Consider the following 20,265-nt stretch of genomic DNA (forward strand, 5'->3'; position numbering starts at 1 on the left):
GCCTACTTCATGGGCCAACTCTCACATCCATACATGACTACTGGGTAAACCATAACTTTGACAAAATGAACCTTTGTTGGAAAAGTAATGTCTGTTTTTTAATAAGCTGCCTAGCTTTCCTTCTAAGAAGCAAGCATCTTTTAATTTCACCATCTGCAGCAATTTTGGAGCCCAAGAAAATAAAGTCCGTCACTGTTTCCATTATTTCCCTGTTTATTTGCCATGAAGTGATGGGGCCGGATGCCATGATCTCCATTTTTTCAATATGAGTCTTATGCCAGCTTTTCCACTCTCCTCTTTCACTTTCATTAAGAAGCTCTTTAGTTTCAACCCCTGGAGGGTCTTTTGCCCCCTTTCTGTCTTTTCTCCACCATGAGTTCAGTTCAGTTCAGTTCAGTTCAGTCACTCAGTCATGTCTGACACTTTGCGACCCCATGAATTGCAGCAGGCCTCCCTGTTCATCACCAACTCCCAGAGTTCACTCAGACTTGCATCCATTGAATCAGAGATGCCATCCAGCCATCTCATCCTCAGTCATCCCCTTCTCCTCCTGCCCCCAATCCCTCTCAGCATCAAAGTCTTTTCCAATGAGTCAACTCTTCACATGAGGTGGCCAAAGTACTGGAGTTTCAGCTTTAGTATCATTCCTTTCAAAGAAATCCTAGGGTTGATGTCCTTCAGAATGGATTGGTTGGATCTCCTTGCAGTCCAAGGAACTCTCAAGAGTCTTGTCCAACACCACAGTTCAAAAGCATCAATTCTCTGGTGCTCAGCCTTCTTCACTGACCAATTCTCACATCCATACATGACTACTGGAAAAACCATAGCCTTGACTAGGCAGACCTTAGTCCGCAAAGTAATGTCTCTGCTTTTGAATATGCTATCTAGTTTGGTCATAACTTTTCTTCCAAGGAGTAAGCGTCTTTTAATTTCATGGCTGCAATCACCATCTGCAGTGATTTTGGAGCCCCCAAAAATAAAGTCTGAGACTGTTTCCACTGTTTCTCCATGAGGTTCCCCATTTATAGTTTTTAACAACGTAGTTTAACAAGGAGCTCCTTCAATATATTCTATACTTTTTTCCCTCTTACATATATTTTTTAACTGACCCATCCTTCAGTTCACTGAACCTCTCTTCAGCTATGTCCAATTTGATGTTAAGCCCAGAGACTGAGTTTTTAAATTCAGTCACTGTTATTGTAAAGTTCTGGAATCAGTTTTGGTTCTCAGAAATTTTTCCTTTTGTCAAGTATATTTTTGAACAGGTGACGTTTGCATCTGATGCTTCTAGCATACCTCTGATATGTTGATATACATCTGATACCTCTGGATCTGGTTCAGTTCTCTTTCTCTTGGTCCTATTGGTTGTTACAAACTGTTTTTTTTTAAATTGCATGTTGGACATTATGTTTGGAAAACTCTAGAGGTTCTGGTGATGCTGTCTTCTCCAGAGTTTCCTCTGATGCAGAGCTGTCTGTCCCTCAGGCCGTTGAGGCTGGAGGATCCTTGTAAGCTCAGTCTCAGCAGCCTTCACCTACCTTCCCCCTGACCCCAGGGAGGAGCCTTCCAGAATCTCCGTCTGGAAGCCTGGGGTGCCTCTCAGGGCCCCTCCTTCTTGGCAGGTCCTGACCCACCATCTGTCTCCTGAGCACCATGAGGTGACTGATACTCAGCACTCAGCTGGTTTGGGCAGAGTGTTGTGTACATTTTCTGACATCCGGACTGACTTGTCAGGCCTGTGCTCGAATTTTTGTCTTCCAAGCCCAAGGAACAGTCCAGAGCTGTGTTAGCCAGCCCCCTCCCCTTGAATTTTTCTCTGCCTTTTCTTCACAGAGTGAGCTTTGTTCAGATGCCCCAAGGGAAGGAGTGGCCCTCTCAGTCTCCAACTCCCTCACTGGGCTTCCATTTCATTTGAAATTTTTTATTGTGGCTGCCTAAGGACCTCTTTTAAAATGTATTTCTAGCTCTTGGTAGGCTGACCTACAAGCTGCTTGCATCTGTCACTGGAAGTGGGGTGCCCTGGGAGTCTTCAGTCATCTGAAGCCACATGTAACTGTCACAGTGATTGTATTGATCATCTTTATTTGATACCAGGGAAGACAAGAACCAGGGGTCCTTGCTTAGTACCCATGGTTGTGTTTCTGATCAGAATCCCCAGCTTGCCTGGGCTCTTTCAGTGCCACGTGAACTTGGGAAGAAGGTGGAACAAGCAGCCCACATGGCCTGGAGACAGAGGAGCTGGTCTGCCCTCTTCCCCTGCCCCTGCCAGCCCAGGCCTTGCGATGACAGGCTGCTGGTGGTGGAGGAAAAGGCCGAGGAGGGAGGGTGTATTCTGTGACATGATCACACTGTGGACTTTGTTTTTTGTGGTTTTTTTTGTTGTTGTTGTTTGTTTGTTTGTTTGTTTTTTCAGTTTGAAAAATGACTGCTTTTAGTCAGTTTCACTTTAAGGTTGAAAATGAAGACTTTATTCTTAAAATTGAGCAAGTGATTTTTCAGTCTCTTTGAAAACAACAGCTGAGATTTTAAAAAGACATCTCAGCAAACTCTAGTAGATAATGTCAAAAAAAAGAGAATGTGTTCAGGGTGAACAGCGGGTGGGACCCCAAACTGTACTATGTCTCTCCCAGAGTGTGTAATTGCTGAGATGGGTGGATATAGAACCCCAAGCACCCTGGGGACCAAAGTCCTCAAGTGACAGCAGGGGTCCTGGCTGATCCAGGGATGGTGTGGCCTATGCACTGGCGAGTGGAGAGCCACGAGGGTAGGAGTGGGGCCAAGAGATGGGTGGAAGACTTGGGGGTGGAGGGTGTGGCAGCACCTGGTGGGGTCTGGAAGGCACTGGCTGTCACGGCTCAAGGCAGGAACACCCCTGAACCTCCACCATGCAGCCCCCATGGGGCAGAGTCATCTGGCAGCCCAGGGTCGAAGTTAAGAGGGCGAGTTTGCAGCAGGTTAAATGAACCCCTGTACCCACTGTGGGTTCATTTTAAGTGCCTGGAGCTAGGTTGGTCAAGCCCTTGTTGAGCTCGAGTGAGACAGTCAGTCAGGGAGGACCGAGCTCAGGGTGAGAGTGAGGGGCAGCTAGCGTGGTGAGTCCACCTCAGCTGAGTGGGTTCTGGGGATACCCTTGAGTTCAGGGGTGCCCCTTCAGTAGCCTCACTGGAGGCTTGTTTGGGTGTTGGAGGGGGAAGAAGCCCACTTAGAAGACGTGCTCATTCCTAGCGGTGGTGGTTTCTGAAGCAGTTTAAACTGTTCAGTTCGACTGTGACCCAGTGTCTTGCAAGGTCATGTTTGATGGTGGGCGTGAGCTGTGGGCACGGCTTTCCTTCTACCACACCCACAGTCAGCTGCCGTCTTTTTGGCAGCTCCTCCCCCCTCTGCATCCTTGACAGTGGGCCTGAGCCCAGCCCCCTGTTACCACGGAGCCCCTTGTGACTGAGTGGGTTCTGGGTTTCTGGATCCTGGGAGATGTGCTGTTGGCAGAGCCTTTGTGCCATTTCTTCTTGAGACAGTGTTGCTGGTGGTCATAGGGTGACAGCAGTGGCCATAGTGTGAGAGTGGTGTGTGTGAGAGTGGTACGTGAGAGCGGTGCTTTTGAGATCAGAAGTGAAAGTGGTGTATGTGAGAGCAGTGGTCATAGTGTGAATAGCGGTTGTCGTAGTGTGAGATCGGTGGTGATAGCTCGGGTGCTGATGTATGAGACCGTGAAACAGCAGTTGCTCCTGAGTGGAGGGCTGCCCCGATTCGTGAGGATGGGTCACAGCAAAGCCTGCCTGTGAGCTCTTTTTCAGTGCTGCAACCCCAAGGCAAAGGCCAAGACGAGGAAGAACTTGGCCTTGGCCCAAGTCCTGGAAGCAGAGTGGCCTGAGGTGAGAGCAGCTGGGGGCTGGACCGGTCGGATTGGTCCTCACCCCATGAAGCATTGGGGTTGTGTTTCATTTTGTTTCCATGGTTGTGGTCCCTGGCTGCCAGGGCATTTTGGCCTTAGTGGGCAGGATCGACCCCAGCAGGTTGACCTTGTATGAGGTTGTGCAGGTGCTGCATGGAGGGTAGGCGAAGGCCCCACAAGAAGGGAAACACTGCCTGGGGTATTGAGGATTAAGCTAGAGAGTCAGTCCTTGAAGCAGTAAGGCTAAGCATCTTAATGTTCTCTATCCTACAAAGCACAGACCAGGGTGTCCAAGATTTTAATAAAGAGTACCTATTGTTTACATGTATAACATACACCCTCATAGCTTCAAATATCTACTACATGCCTCTTACAGGTGCTGGGCACTGTTTTGGGTGCTGAATACTCAGTGTGTAGTAGGGGATATGTAGCCCAGGATGTTTTGTTTTGTTTTGTTTTTAATCTGTGCTAAGAAAAATAGAAGAATGAAAGACTCAGTGGTTCAGTTTGAGCAAGTTCACCACGTGGATGGCCCCAGGTGCACGCAAATTGTGGTAAAATACACAACCCAGATAATCACGATGGTGTGATCACTCATCTAGAGCCAGACATCAAGTGGGCCTTAGAAAGCATCACTACATACAAAGCTAGTGGAGGTGATGGAATTCCAGTTGAGCTATTTCAAATCCTGAAAGATGATGCTGTGAAAGTGCTGCACTCAATATGCCAGCTAATTTGGAAAACTCAGCAGTGGCCACAGGACTGGAAAAGGTCAGTTTTCATTCGAATCACAAAGAAAGGCAATTCCAAAGAATGCTCAAACTGCCACACAATTGCACTCATTTCACATGCAAGTAAAGTAATGCTCAAATCCTCCAAGCCAGGCTTCAGCAATACATGAACTGTGAACTTCCTGATGTTCAAGCTGGTTTTAGAAAGGGCAGATGAACCAGAGATCAAATTGCAAACATCCGATGGATCATCAAAAAAGCAAGAGAGTTCCAGAAAAAAACAAAACAAAACATCTATTTCTGCTTTACTGATTATGCTAAAGCCTTTGAATATGTGGATCACAATAAACTGGAAAAATCTGAAAGAGATGGGGATACCAGACCACCTGACCTGCCTCTTGAAAAACTTGTATGCAGGTCAGGAAGCAGCAATTAGAACTAGACGTGAAACAACACACTGGTTCCAAATAGGCAAATGAGAATGTCAAAGCTGTACATTGTCACCCTGCTTATTTAATTTATACACAGTACATCATGAGAAAAGCTGGACTGGAAGAAGCACAAGCTGGAATCAAGATTAATGGAAGAAATATCAATAACCTCAGATATTCAGATATGGTTTTTCAAGTAGTCATGTATGACTGTGAGAGTTGGACTGTGAAGAAGCACAAGCTGGAATCAAGATTAATGGAAGATATATCAATAACCTCAGATATTCAGATAAGGTTTTTCAAGTAGTCATGTGTGACTGTGAGAGTTGGACTGTGAAGAAGGCTGAGCACTGAAGAATTGATGCTTTTGAACTGTGGTGTTGGACAAGACTCTTGAGAGTTCCTTGGACTGCAAGGAGATCCAACCAGTCCATTCTGAAGGAGATCAACTTTGGGATTTCTTTGGAAGGAGTGATGCTAAAGCTGAAGCTCCAGTACTTTGGCCACCTCATGCGAAGTGTTGACTGATTGGAAAAGACTTTGATGCTGGGAGGGATTTGGGGCAGGAGGAGAAGGGGACGACCGAGGATGAGATGGCTGGATGGCATCACGGACTCGATGGACGTGAGTCTGAGTGAACTCTGGGAGTTGGTGATGGACAGGGAGGCCTGGAGTGCTGCGCTTCATGGTGTCGCAAAGAGTCAGACAAGACTGAGTGACTGAACTAACTAACAGATATGAAGATGACACCATCCTTATGGCAGAGAATGAAGAGGAACTAGAAAGCCTCTTGATGAAACTGAGATAGGAGAGGGAAAAAGTTGGCTTGAAGCTCAACATTTAGAAAACTAAGATCATGGCATCCGGTCCCATCACTTCATGGCAAATAGATGGGGAAACAGTGGAAACAGTGTCAGACTGTATTTTTTTTTTTGTTCCGAAATCACTGCAGATGGTGATTGCAGCCATGAAATTAAAAGATGCTTACTCCTTGGAAGGAAAGTTATGACCAACCTAGATAGTATATTGAAAAGCAGAGACATTACTTTGCCAACAAAGGTCTGTCTAGTCAAGGCTATGGTTTTTCCAGTGGTCATGTATGGATGTGAGAGTTGGACTGTGAGGAAAGCTGAGCACTGAATTATTGACGCTTTTGAACTGTGGTGTTGGAGAAGACTCTTGAGAGTCCCTTGGACTGCAAGGAGATCCAACCAGTCCATCCTAAAGGAGATCAGTCCTGGGTCTTCATTGGAAGGACTGATGTTGAAGTTGAAGCTCTAATACTTTGGCCACCTCATGCGAAGTGTTGATTCACTGGAAAAGACCCTTATCCTGGGAAGGATTAGGGGCAGGAGGAGAAGGGAATGACAGAGGATGAGATGGCTGGATGGCATCACTGACTCGTTGACATGAGTTTGGGTAAACTCCGGGAGTTAGTGATGGACAGGGAGGCGTGGCATGCTGCGATTAATGTGGTTGCAGAGAGTCGGACACGACTGAACAACTGAATTGAACTGGACATATAACATAAATTTAACATTTTAACCAGTTTATTGAACAACTGAGTGACTTCAGTGGAGTCAGTCTAATAGATGGCCTTGGGGTCCCATCAGTCTTTTTCCCAGAGGAACACTCCAAAGCCTGGTGGCCTTGTAGACCTTACCTCTTTTCTTCACTCTCCCCAGTGGTTCTAGGTCAGTTGTCTATGTGTTGTTTAAGAATTTCTTTATCCACTTTGTTGTTAGGTTTATGTTTAGGAAAGTTTCTTAGACATCCCTGGACGTTCTTGAGAAGGCAGGCTTGGATTCCGGGTTCTCCCCTGCTGCATGCCTGCCAGGTCGAGGTGGAGGCTTAAGGCCAGTCTGAGTTGTGGTGGTCTGTGTGGTCTTGGTGTCAGCGGACCCCCTCTTCTCTGGAGGGGCAGGGAGATCCTTTGTGTGGAGCCTGGAGAGACATGTCAGGGTCAGTCTTCAAAGTCTCACTCTCTTTTAAATTTGTGTTTGCATTTAGTTACACATTTAACTGTTTTCTAGGAGTGTCCAACTCCTACTGAAGAATTAAATATATGCAAGGAGCAGCTTCTTAAAAGAGAAGAAGAAATAGCTGTGCTGAAAGTGGAAAGGAGCAACACCAGGGTCAGTAGGGGGATTCTTTCGTGTTGACATTTGCCCCGCAGGGATCACCACTGGACTCCGTGTTGTTGTCTTTAAACTCTGTCTTATTTTTAAGTCACTTTCCGCATCTTCCCACTGAGCAGACCAGGGTGGATCAGTTCGGGGTTCTCATACCTTGCTTCAAATTTATGGTGAGAGCTAATGTAATTTTAGGACATTTGAGGGGGGAGTTCTCTCAACTTACATTTTTATCCAAGCTACACTTTCTGTGGGATCTTAGTTCCGCGAGCAGGGATTAAAACTTATGACCCATGCAGAAGTGTAGAGTCTTAACTACTAGGCCACTGGGAAAGTCCACTCTAACTTTAGACTGAACTGGCAGTATTCCAATGTACCTTAGCATGTTTTTGGCTATAGCATGAGGCTGAGAGGTGTTATCTGCCCTGAATTCAAATATGAAGTTGAAGGTGTTCCTTTGGCCCTGCCCTGCACCTGCTGCTGAAGCACCTGAAGTGTCTGGTTTCCTGATACGTGCCATCCCTCCAGATGACGGCGGGCAAGCAGCAGGTGCAGTCCCCAGCCAGCATGACCAGTGAGGTGGAGGTGCTCAGGGCACTGAAATCTGTTCGAGCACCACAAGGTCCTGGATGAGAAAGTACCAGCCACCCGGCTGTCCTGGATTTGTACACTTGCTGCCTTGTTAGGTGGATGAGTCATGTATTTATGTAACTAGTTGACTTTTGAGCTTCTTGAATTTTTGTAAATACATTTTTTTTTTCCATAAGAAGTCAGAGTTTTATGTGGTTACAAAGTGTTGGCTGTGTATATGCTCAGTCATGTCCCAGTCTTTGTGACCCTGTGGACTATAGCCCACCACGCTCCTCTCTTCTTGGGATTTCCTAGACAAGAATACTGGAGTGGGTGGCCATCTTCTAAGCCAGGGGATCTTCCCAACCCAGGGATCAAACCTGCCTCTTGCAATGGCAGGTGGATTCTTTACCACTGAGCCACCTGGGAAGCCCCCAGTTAAAAAGTATTAGTTGGCATAAATATCTCAAGATTTATTATATTCTGTATATCAATTTGCAGTTTAAAAACTTGGCAATAGAATTAATTTAGGATAACATTTTGTTCCCTCAAACTTAGAATTTAAAGCTGTTAACAAGCAGATTTTCTTGACGTTAAGATCAATGAGAGACATTAAAGGTATTCTGTTACAGTAGCCATGTATTAGGGTGAGTATATAGTCAGACGTGCACTAACATATATACACACATCAACACACGGTGACTCAACCCCTTTTATTTCAGTTGAGAGAGTGATTATGACTAGCAATCTAAAGGTGTAGTTTGTTAGAAGAAGAATTATGTGCTACACATAAAGAGGTAAGTTTGATCAGTCATCGTGTAATTTCGGTTAAGGGTTTGTCATTTGTATCCTTTCATTTTAAAAAAGTATGAAGGCTGTAGTGGTGGACATCAGATGTTATTTATCTTTCTGATTGAAGACAAGCCCACCTGGGTTATTTTAATAACTAGTAAACTAGACTTGTGGCTCAGACCTGCAGGATCTCTTAAGTACCCCTTTGTCCAGTAGAAGACAAATTCTGACTCTAGTCACCTGGTCGTATTCAGGATGGATAGCATCACCATGTATTTTCTTTTTATGTTATGTTTTCAGTTTTAGAGTTGAGTTTTTCCAGGTGGAGTTTTGCTGTCTTTACTAATTTCTTTACTCTGATTCAATTTTTTTGGTTTTAGCAGATGATTCCTAAAGAGAATAACCAGGAAAAGATACTAATGGACGGGGTGTTTGATGTAAATCATGAGCAAGAAAACATGCCAAGCGCCAATGGAAAGGCAAGTCCTTGGTCTCACTCTCTGTCTGGTTCTCATCTTACCATCCAGTCTGTGCGGGGCTGTTGGGACCTCTCACCAGTGCACCATGTAGGTCTGCATGGCCGTGAGGCTCCTGTGAGCTCCCAGAGTGCAGAAGGCAGTTTTGACCTCACCAATTGCCCAGAAGTGCTGTGTTCCCTCCCTCCAAAAACAAGGCTGTCTAAGGCTTCCTTTCCCCCTTAGAGACCCTCCGACAGCTCTCTAAGCCATGAGGAAGACCTGGCTAAGGTGATCAAGCTCCAGGAATTCATAGACAAGCTGTCACAGGAGCAGAACCAGATGAAGGAGCGCCTGGCAGCCCTCTCTGTCCAAGTGACAGAGCTGGAGGAGGACCTGAACACAGCCAGGAAGGACCTCCTCAAGTCTGAGGAGGTGAACATGAAACTGCAGCGGGATGTCCATGAAGTGAGTGACAAAGGCTGTGTCTGTTCTGAGGTGGAATGTGGGTTCCTTGTTCTCCTGGTGATCTCAGCCTTGGGATGGCTGCGTGAGTAAGAGCAGAGCACTGGTGAGACCATGACTGGCTGCCTCCCTGCCTCTGCATCAAGGTTTCTGGGGCAGAAGAGGCCTGGTCCAGGTGGTCTGTTGGCAGTGGACCAACATGAGTGTAGCCCTAGCATTGTGCTGCACTCTGGGTGTGGACTCCTCATTTCTACAAGTTCTAGGGGCCCCAGTGTGTTCCTTTTTTAAAAATTCATTCATCCATTCATTCACTTATTGGTGTACAGTTGCTTTACACTGCTGTGTCAATTTCTGCTGTACAGCAAAGTAAATCAGTCATATATAATATATATATATCCCTCTTTTTTAGATTTCCTGCCCATTTACTTCACCACAGAGCACTGAGTAGACTTCCCTATGCTGTATACTATGTCCTTACTCGTTGACTTTATACATAGTATCGGTACTGTATATATGTCAACTCCAGTCTCCTGGTTCATCCCTCCTCCCCCGCCACCTGCCTGTCGAATGTGTTCCTGATGATGCTGAAATTTCCTTCTGATTCACTCAGGCGAGTCTGGTGATGTCTGTGGAGCCCGTTCTCTTGGAGAGATGGGAGCATGCTGTGTGGGCTCTGCTGAGGCAGCTTTGCTTGGCCATCTTCTCTAGTTTTCTGAGGTTCTGCTCCTTGAAGGGATGTGTAACAGTGATATCAGTGGTCAGACAAGTCGAGTGGCACTTCCTCACCCTCAGATCCTCAGGCCCAAACTGTGTGACCATGTGGAAGTGTGATGTTTCTGGTGGTCATGTCTGCGGGTTTCATGACTTATGAGAAACTGCCTAATGGTAACTGTGAAAACAGAAGAGTGCTGGGGTTCAGGCCTCCTCCTGTGAGCCTCACCTCTCCTTTGTATAGTGCCCACCATGCCCCACCCTTCCCCATGAGACTGTCTCAGACAGAACCCCTTCAACATGTGGTACAGCAGGTGTACTTGTTTAGTAGCTTGGTGTGAGTAATTCTATGTGAGAACTCAAAACAGAAACATTTGCACATGTTTGTATAACCTATTCACACTACTCTTTGGAGATTAGGTGGCAGAGTTTAATATGTAGAGAATTCTGGAAAAAGCATTTTTAAGAACTTTCACTTTTAATGTTAGGATTTTGCCCACATTGGTTACTTAGTGACCAGGGAGGGACCTGAAATGGATTTTGAACTGGCTGATAGGAGTTGCACCAGCAGCAAGTTCTGGTCCTGGTTTGAGCATTTCATACATGTGGTGTAACTCTGCTTTAGAACTAGGCTTGCTTGAGAAGGCTGCTTATAGTTGTGTTACACTTTGACTTCTGTTTCCACTTGTTAATATTCTTATTTTAATTTTGAGGAAATTGCATGAGATTTTCCCAACTTTTACCTGAGGAAACGAGCCTCAGAACTCCCTGTTGGGTCTGTTGAAGATCCCTCCCTGTTGGGTCTGTTGAAGATCCCTCCCTGTTCTGGGTCAAGCCTGCCTGTATGGTGTAGCAGACAGAGGTCCTGATTTCATGCCAGATATCTTTCCTCCTGGAATTCTTGTAATAACAGGGTAGTTTGGTATACTTTTTGTTTGCTGTTTGGGTTTATTATATAGAAAATAAGCTTGGTAAACCGAGTGGCCAGACAGAACATTAAGACAGATTGGTGCCAATCGTGGCAGATGTGACATTTGTGGTAGGCACTTTTTGGCCTATGTCCAAGAAAACCGCCATGTCTAGCACTTTGTTGTTGTTGTTGTTGTTTTTTAAATTTTTATTTTTACTTTATTTTACAATACTGTATTGGTTTTGCCATACATTGACACGAATCCACAGAGGGCGTACATGAGTTCCCAGACATGAACCCCCTCCCACCTCCCACCTCCCACCACATATCATCTCTCTGGATCATCCCTGTGCACCAGCCCCAAGCATCCTGTATCCTGCATCGAACATAGACTGGTGATTCATTTCTTACATGATAGTATACATTTTGTGGGTGCTAACTTTATGTTTGATTTAAAACTTAGGATTTAGTCCAGCTTTCTTTTTACTCTTAAGTGTATCGGAGTGTTCCATGATAATGGCTTCCCTTTTCTCCTCTGCAATGCCAGATGTAGGCCATGGCCCTGTAGGAGGACATGGAAAAGAGCATCACTACCCTTGAGGAATGTTACCTCACTGCACAGTACAAAGCCACCTCTGTGCAAGACCTTAATGATAAACTTGACAATGAAATTGCAAATAAGGATTCTATGCATCAACAGGTAATGGGTTTTACTGAACTGTGTCTGATTTTTATAGTAATGGATTACTCAGGAAGGAATGTTAAGACCTTTTCCTGTGACTACCACGTTGGAAATCAAGTCCTAGTGTAATGTTCTTATGACCCTAAAATATTGCATTAATAACTGTGGATGTACATCATGGTAAATCAGCTGTACTGGAAGGAAATACATTTTTTAAAAAAATTGGGGGTGACTGCAACTTACAAGTTTGAATTATTTAGGACTTGGTTTAACTATTTTGTGGAATTCCACTCCTGACTGTTTTGTTTTACTTGACTTGAATCTGTAGGCTTGTTAGCATTTTTCCTGAAAGAGCAGAGAGCAGCAGGGAACTTCATGGCAGCTGGCTGCCTGCTGGAAACTGGGGTCACTGTGACAAAAGGCAAGGGTAGAGCTCTGGTCTGATTAGGGTTTATCCTTCCTGCGGTTTGGTGAAACTTACTTGCTCCTGTTCCCATGTGGTCTCAGATAATCAGGACTTAACCAGGAAAACCAAATCTGGGTTCTCCAAAACAAAGTGAGTCAGTCTGGTGTGTGCCAAAGTGTATCATTGTCCCCACCACAAAAATAAAATACTAGAAAGCCATTGAAAAGTATGATGTGGGATGCTAATTAAGAGCATATACAAAACAATGGCTGTAAAAGGCAGATCAGAAAATACTACATACCATATGTTATTGTTTTCTGAGGATTTTAAATCATATTGTATTGTTTGTGTATGTATGTACATAGAGTCATACACACAGAGAAAAAATATGAAAGCTGCTTAGAAGCAAATGATAACCTCTCAGGAACCTGAACTTATAGATAAGTTTTTTTTTTTTTTTCTTTTCTAAAAAAGTATTTGTCTAAATGTTCTACATTGAAAGTTTTTCAGAGTAAGAAAATCTATTAAAAGAATAATCGTGCATTTACAAATATTAGTTGACTGGCATTTCACCAGGCACACTCTAATCAGGTCTGTATTTCAGAGGAAATGAAAGCCATATTTTGGCTTACAGGCCCATGGCCATCTGCGGTCGGTAGGATTCTCTTCAAATGATGATTCTAGTGATGTTTTAAGAAGGGTCTCTACTGAACCTTTCTTCCCTTAATTTGCCAATAAGAATGAATAAGATTCTACAGAAAACTGATTTTCTTTAATATATAAGAATTTTTTTAAGACTTCTTTGGGGAACATCTAGGAAAAGCAAATACTCTGGCAGGAGGTGTTCTGCTTACTGAGACCAAGCCCAGGAACACTGAGAGAAAATTTATTGTGACGCAGCTTCCTAAACAGACCTAATCCAGTAGACACTAGACACGTGCATTTAGGCTTTGTCTCAGCTTACTTAAAGTGGCAGTGACTACACCATTCGGCCTGTTTTGATCCTCTGCTCTCCCTTTGGAGAAGGAGGATAAGAACCATCAGTTGCAGGAGCGCCTGGAGCTGGTGGAGAAGCTGCAGCAGATGCTGCAGAGGGAGACGCTGCCCGAGGTGGAGGCTGAGCTGGCGCAGAGGGTGGCTGTGCTCTCTAAGGTGCTGCTCTGTGTCCCGGAGGGGAGGGGGGGCGGGCGCAGAGAGGGCCTTTTCCCATGCTGTCCCACTGTGCCCCTGCCCATGCTGCTTAGTCCACACAGGAGCGCAGACGCGGGGGTCTTGCTGCCCGTCTGAGATGGGAGCACTCCCTGAGTGTCAGACAGTGCCCGCTTCTGTGTCATCCCTACGTTAATTTCCCTCCAGTTTTGTCCTGTGTTCTGTGTGTCCCCAGGACTCTTCAGCTCCGAGTCACTGCTGCTCAAAGTTCAGTCAGCCACTCAAAGCCTAGCAGGATAGAGACCTAGAAAAATCCCATTCTTGTTTAAGAGATGGCCAAAATAGCTCTATAATGAACACAGTTTTAAGTCTTTATTGAAGACTTCTTTACTTGTTGAAGAAGTCACAGAGGGGCATATGCAGACCCAGGGCCCCACTCCCAGCTTGCCATCCCCAGGAGCCCGCAGGTGAGAGGCCGTGTCCCAGGGATGTGGTGTTGTTGGGAGCATCGTCCCCACTGCCAGCCAGCCAGCCACTCCGTCCTTCTGGTGGGAACAGTGTTGTCCCGCACTGCTGGTGAGCACTGGCTGGGCATGGAGAGTCGGGTGGGCCTGTGTTGGCGCAGCTGTCGGGTGCATTGCCTGGAGCTGAGTGAGCAGCTGAGGGGCCCTCTTGTCTCGGGTGGCCAGCAGTGTTGGGTGCTCACAGACCCTCCCAGGCCAGGGTCACTAACAGCAGCCAGGGGGGAGCCCTTCTACCTGTGATCTTCCTCTCAAGGCTTGCTTTCTTTCCCCTAGCATCTCTGCTGTCCCTCCCCAGACAGTCTTGTAGTCCGACGTTTTGTCTTCAGGAAGCTCTGCCACTAAGGAGACTAAACGGTTTGAACTTACCTCCCAGATTGGGAATGTAGAACGTGTGCCTCGTGTGTCCCACACTTGCCACTGCCTGCTGCCCACGCTGGCTCGCCACAGGCAGTCAGACGAGCGGGTGCAGTGGCCGTGGGTGCAGGGCCCAGGGCATGGGGGAGTGCGTCTCCTCTCATGAGCCAGGCACCAGCACCCTCCCTGACCCACGTGTCACACAAGAAGCTGCACAGGCTGTGTGAGCAGGCATGCGGGCATGCCCCCCACCAACCTGGGGCCCATAGTCTCCATGGCCCACTTGCCACCCCTGCAATCACAGCCCGCAAGCCATCAGAACAGGGTAGTTTCCAGCAGAGCTGATGCTGTTCTTGACCAATAGGCGGGAGAGAGACATGGGAGCACAGAGGAGAGGCTGTGCCAGGTGGAGGCCCAACTAGAGGAGAAGAACAAGGAGCTGCAGTGGGTGCGTGTGCTGACAGGGAGGCTCCGTCTGGGTGGCAGACACAGCTTGGGCAGGGGGCATTGCTGCCTCTCTCCGCTGCTCCCATCTCGGAGCATGTGTGCATGTGTGTGCATGTGTGCCCCATCTGCTAATCCAGGCACCCACCTCCTCGGGAACAGGGCCAGAGGTGGTCGCCCATAGGCAGTGGGCAGAGGCCAGGGCGTCCCCATATTCAAAGAGGCTTGTTGTTGGTCTGAGCAGCCAGTCCAGAGAGCTGCTTGGGATACAGGTGGACCTCACGAGTGCCCCTCAGGCAAACCTGTGGGTGCCAGCCCGAGGCCCATGAAACTGAAGGCATGGCACCCAGGTGTGGAGCCTGCTTGCCTTGAACGTGGCGCTTGCCTTGGATGTGGCGCTTGAGTCCCACATGCCAAACTGCTTGTCCAGACACAGTATGTGTGTAGGATGGCTGCTCCTAGACAGGAGGAGAACCATAGTTGCACTGAGACAGAAGGCACGTCAGGAAAGGGTGATGGTGGAGGCCCGCATGACCAAGTCCTGAGAGAGGTTTCCTGGAAGGGCTGGCTCCACATCAATACAGACCATCCAGGAAATGGAGTGGGGATCCCAGGTCCAGCCTCACATGTCAGTACTGTCCCCACTATGCCTGTGTTCTTGGGCCTGGACCACAGAGCCTCACACGCAGGCTCCTGGGGGGCAGTGATTCTGACTACCATCATGAGACCAATGGTGAGGCACCCTCCCCTCTTAGGCAGAGAGCTCAATATCTCCCGATCAGGGTGTACTTCCTTACTTTCAGAAGTGCTGCTCAGAGGCTGTTGAGATCGGGATGCTGTTTATGACTAAGCCAATTCAAAGTAAACTTTTGGTTTGTTTTAAAAATATTTGAATGCCAATGCTTTATTGTGGAAGCTGTGACAGGTTTTGTTTCCTTGGGCTCAAAAAGCACTGCAGACATGGTGACTGCAGCCATGAGATTAAAATATGCTTGCTCGTTGGAAAGCTATGACAAACCTAGACAGGGTATTGAAAAGTAGAGACATCACTTTGCCGACAAAGGTCCACATAGTCAAAGCTATGTTTTCTCCAGTAGTCACGTATGGGTGTGAGAGCTGGACCATAAAGAAGGCTGAGCACTGAAGAATTGATGCCTTCGAGTTGTGTTGCTGGAGAAGACTCTGTTTTAACAGAAAATTACCCGTTTGTTTATTTTTTTCTGGTGGAAAATTTCAAACATGCCCAAAAGTGGATGGAGTAGTATAATAAATACCCATGACCCATCAATTAGCCTCAGCAATTTCTAACACAGGGCCAATCTCAAATAGATCATTCTTTTGTCTTCTCTCCATTTTTTTTTAATACAGTAGGTCTTAAAACAGCTTTTTAAACCATGAAATTGATGCTCAATTTATAAAATACAGACTTGCCAACTTTGTTATTACATTTAAAATTGCTTGAGGTAATTATTTCATTTTTTAATACGAATTTTCATATTGGAAAAGACCCTGATGCTGGAATGATTGAAGGCAGGAATAGAGCGGATGACAGAGGATGAGATGGTTGGACAGCATCACCAACTCAATGGACATGAGTTTGAGCAAATTCTGGGAGTTGGTGATGGACAGGGAAACCTAGCATGCTGCAATCCATGGGGTTGCACAGTCAGACACTACTGAGCAAGTGAACTGAACTGAATATGAATTATCATTGGCAGAAAAGCTATGACCAACCTAGATAGCATATTAAAAGTAGAGACATTTCTTTGTCATCAAAGGAACACCTAGTTAAAGCTATGTTTTTTTTTCCAGTAATCATGTATGGATATAAGAGTTGGACCGTAAAGAAGGCTGAGCACCAAAGAATCGATGCTTTTGAACTGAGGTGTTGGAGAAGACTCTTGAGAGTCCCCTGGACTGCATGGAGATCAAACCAATCAATCCTAAAGGAAATCAGTCCTGAATATTCATTGGAAGGACTGATGTTGAGGCTGAAGGTTTAATACTTTGGCCACCTGATGCGAAGTACTGACACATTGGAAAAGACCCTGATGCTGGGAAAGATTGAAGGCAGGAGGAGAAGTGTGACAGAGGACTAGATGGTTGGTTGGCAAAACAGACTCTATGGACGTGAGTTTGAGAAACTTCTGGGAGATACTGAAGGACAGGGAAGCCTGGTGTGCTGCAGTCCATGGAGTCACAAACAGTCAGACACGACTGAGTAACTGAACAACAGCAATCGTTACAAAGAATTCAAGTGATGTTGCATGTAAAGAAAAATATGTGAAAGTCTATTTCCACTGGCTTTTATCCCAAAATGAATTTTCTCAGCTTTTGCTTTATAAACTGAATATGCCCCTTAATCCAGACTCAAGCTTCTGTTTATATACTGGGAAATTCCTCTACCAATGTGTGTGTAAGCTGATCCCCTTTAAAGTCTGCTTGTTTCTGAATGTAAATCTGCTTGCTCCCCAAGCCCCTGTGACAGGTAATGGCTGGTGACGCTAAGGTCTCCTAGGTGCTCTGTCAAAGAGAAGCATTGGGAGTGACCTTTGACAAGTGAAGTCCCTGCCTCCCTCTGCACTTACCAGTCTGCTCTGGTGATTCCCAAGAGCCCACCAGAGGTGGCCATGGGAGGGGGCCTCCTAGGGAATCAGGGCACAGGCTGCTCACGTCGCTGCTCCACAGTGCTTTTATTTTTTTATTTTTTTTTTTACTTCATTTTACTTTACAATACTGTATTGGTTTTGCCATACATTGACATGAATCCACCACGGGTGTACATGTGTTCCCAAACATGAACCCCCCTCCCACCTCCCTCCCTATAACACCTCTCTGGGTCATCCCCGTGCACCAGTCCAAAGCATGTTGTATCCTGCATTGGACATAGACTGGCGATTCGTTTCTTACATGATGGTATACATGTTTCAATGCCATTCTCCCAAATCATCCAACCCTCTCCCTCTCCTTCTGAATCCAAAAGTCCACTCTACACATCTGTGTCTCTTTTGCTGTCTTGCATACAGGGTGGTTTTAAAAGAAGGACCGTACTTGCTCTTGAAGTTTATGAGTTTTGGGTTTTTCTTGTTTTAGGCAAGGCAGAGAGAAAAAAATGAATGAAGAACACAATAAATGTTTATCAGATACCGTGCATAAGCTTCTGTCCAAATCAGAGGAGAGGCTTCAGCTTCATCTGAAGGACAGAATGGCTGCTCTGGAGAGTAAGATGAGCCAGCCCCACAGTCCCTTTACAAAGAGGCACATCTGGCATGGCCCGGCCTGGCCTGGCCCAGTCTGTGTGAGGGGGAAATCTCCAAGCCAGAAGTTGGAAAAGTGTTCCCATAGAGGGCCCCAGAGTGAATGTCTTTACTGGTTATGAATAACTGAGTAGCAGCATTTCATGCTAGTCAATAAGCGTGGCAGTGTGTAAAGGAATAGACAATAGATATGTGCCTGCAACCCTTACAGAAAGCATCAGTGAGCCGGATCCACCAATGGCCGCGATGTTACCAGCTGCTGTGCTAGAACTTTCTTCTAGATCCACCCTTACCCCCTCGTTTCTTTCTTATAAGTTTATTTCTGGGCCTTTTCTGGCAGTCCAGTGGTTGAGAGTCTGCCTGGCAAGGTCAGGGATGCAGGTTCGATCCCTGCTTGGGGAGCTAAGATCCCACATGCCACATGGCAATCACATCAAAGGAATCCTGTGTGATGTAGCTAAGGGCTGATCCAGCCAAATTAAGAAGTTTAGTTCAGGATCTTTTATATAATATGATAGAAAAGATTGGAGCAAGTAAAAGCAAGCATTCTTATATTCCAACTCCAGCCTTCTCTCTTTTCATTTGCTTTGGAAAATGTCTGAGAACCTATATCAGAGCAGCTCAGTGGGCAACAGTCCAATTCAGGTTTGGTGAAAACATGGCCTAGCTGCACTAGTGCCCTAAAGACGAGGCCCAGAATCATCCCTGATGTCGGCTTTTCTGAGAGAGACCTATGGTCACTGCAAGTACTGTGGCACATTTTCCCCCCACAAAACCCAAGATGACACATACACTTCACTAGAGACCACACAGGATTTTCCTCTCACTTCACCCTGACCTGTGGGCTGGCCCTGAGGTGGGGATAGCTTTGTCTCAGGTTTGAATTTGGCATGTGAAACCTGTGCCAATTTCCTGAGTGACCACCGAACTGCAAAAGCTGAAAGCAAGTATAAAGTAGTTTCACTTACCCCAGGGACCTGGCCTTCTTGTACCTAGAAGATCAGTCGGGGGGGGAGGAGATGGTTTGTGTATAAGTTAGTGCTAAAAGTTGTCAACCGGCCTCGTGCTGGCACTTCACTCTGGGCGCGAGGCCCGCCCCTTCTCCCAAGGTGCTTTATGCTTTCAAACAGAAGAGTAGCCATCCCACAGTCCACGCAGCATCTGTAAGAACTGACCCTAAAGCAGTGTGTGTATCGTTTTCACAATTCTCTCCTATGGGAAGTTGAAAATGCGAAAAAGCAATTAGAAGAAATGCAAAATGACAAGGTAGTTTAATGTCTAAATCCTTTAGAAATTTGGTTAAGAGCTGAATTGAGCTGGGTTTGTTATTACAGTCATTAGAGATGCTTAGCGGAAGTCAAGTTACATTTTCCTTATGGCTAATCCACTGCTGTAACAAGTATAGCATTTCTGGTTTTGAACATTGAATGTGTTTGCATTATAGGTGGATTTAGTGTGTGTGGCCATTGTGTGTGGTTCAGAATTCTGAGTAGTCCTTTCTGGGTTCACCCGAAAGCTGAGACAAAGCGTGAGTCTTTCAGATGGATGGTGCTGTTCTTCAGAAAGATAATAAGAGCCACATACACAATCTAAAATTTCCTAAAAACCAGTGGACTGCTTGACATCCTTCTTTCACCACAAGTCTTGAACTCTTCTGTGTGATTTCCATATCGAGCTTTGCACCAGCCTGTCTCATGTACTCAGGTGCTGCATGAGGCAAGTGACTGCCTTGGCCGACAGCACAGAGCTGCCAGGTTAAGTCAAGTGACTCAGAAACTTGGCCCATTTGTCTTGTTTTACCCTGTGAGGAAGTGAAGTGGGGTGTAGAAGAATTAATGTGAGGAATGCCCATGAATGCAGGTGAGCTCCATGGAGCCAGTTTAAAGCAAAGAGAGAAGCGAGGGCAATAGAGTAAGTTCTGTCCCCTGCCACCCGAACCCCCGCCCCAAGTCCAGCTTCTCTCTGCAGACTTCATCATTGTTAACAGCTTGCCATGTTTCCTCCAGAAGCTTTGCTACACATGAGATGGAACTTCTTACTCATTATGATTTATAAGGGTTAATATTGTTCTGAGTGTTTATATTTGCTGTGGGACTCTTAGAGAACATTTTCTCAGAATTAAAATGTTCGAAGTTGATAACTGCTAATGTAACCTGTTATGCACATTTTGATGCAAGTCATTTTACATCCGGAAAGCAAGTGGTGCAGGCTGTGTCATTTGCTGTTTCGTAGGACCAGCTGATTCTAAACTTACAAACCCTGAGAGCCGAACTGGACCAGACAAGGCTGTCAGGGGCTCCCCTCCACCATGGGTAGGCTGCTCCCCCGGGCAGCTCCCCTCAGCACTGTCAAGTGTGACA

General features: G+C 46.1%; 1 pseudogene; it reads left to right on the top strand.

Annotated features, from left to right (window-relative positions):
- The first annotated feature begins 3,695 nt into the window (after positions 1–3,695).
- LOC138442848 (liprin-alpha-1-like) overlaps positions 3,696–20,265 on the top strand; it is a 56,319-nt pseudogene continuing 39,749 nt past the window's right edge.

Source organism: Ovis canadensis, chromosome 6 (assembly GCF_042477335.2).
Source record: "Ovis canadensis isolate MfBH-ARS-UI-01 breed Bighorn chromosome 6, ARS-UI_OviCan_v2, whole genome shotgun sequence".
Lineage (NCBI taxonomy): Eukaryota > Metazoa > Chordata > Mammalia > Artiodactyla > Bovidae > Ovis > Ovis canadensis.